The sequence below is a fragment of the Arachis hypogaea genome, chromosome 16 (genome assembly GCF_003086295.3).
Source record: "Arachis hypogaea cultivar Tifrunner chromosome 16, arahy.Tifrunner.gnm2.J5K5, whole genome shotgun sequence".
NCBI classification, from domain to species: domain Eukaryota; kingdom Viridiplantae; phylum Streptophyta; class Magnoliopsida; order Fabales; family Fabaceae; genus Arachis; species Arachis hypogaea.
The window spans coordinates 76,896,399-76,897,378 of record NC_092051.1 but is presented as its reverse complement, the minus strand read 5'-3'; positions in this window follow the sequence as shown (position 1 = coordinate 76,897,378).

Genomic DNA, 980 nt, shown 5'->3' with positions numbered 1-980 from the left:
CAATGCATTTCTCCCTGTGAGTTAGAATAAATATATTTTCGAACTTTTTCCTTCAAATTTAAAGTGTATGTTCCCGCGCGAATCTCGGCAATCACTTGCTCTGATTCTACGTATTGATTATTTTGAACTAATAAAAAGCTTTTCGGTGGAATTCTAACATTATGTAGAATGTCATCACTTTCAATAGTTACATATAAGTCTATATAAGATAAAAAAGCAGGATGACCGTGACGTGTACGCGTGGGATAAACCAAATCTTGATTGAATCTTATTTTTCCATTAGACGGAGCTCGCACGTGTTCTGCAGTACCTCCTGTGAATACTCCACTTTTTAGAATTCATTCTGTATATAAATTGAGAATTCTTTATCTTATATAAATTCAATTAATTTAAGGATATAAATATATGGTTAAATTTATCCTGATAATCCAATCTTTTATAGATAGATTATGGATAGATTTATACATATTAAATCTTAATGGATAAGAATATTCTAAATTCTAGATACTATCTATATTAGTATATAATATATATTACTATATTAATAGTATATATTACTATATTAATCTATTAATATAATTACTGTAACTGTAATAGAATTTTTACAAATTCGAAATGATAATAAATAAAAGAAATGAAATATATATTTTTTTTTCTAATTTTATTTTAATATTCAATTTGTAATAATTGAATTATGACATATTCATTATGTTCGGAATAGCAAATTCCAAACTGTTAATAACTAAGATCCTATTAGTTTATTTAATTCCTATGCATGCGCATTTTCTTTTATATGAGCCTGCTTAGCTCAGAAATAATAGCACATAATAATAATATATTACCACTAAACTATTTCAATAATTTCATATGGATTAAGTGAAATAATGAGTCACCATTGATATCGACACATCTGAGATCGCTAAATGTTCGGGAGTTCCTCTATTCAATCCTTTTCCTTCTTCTTGTTGCTGGATATCTCG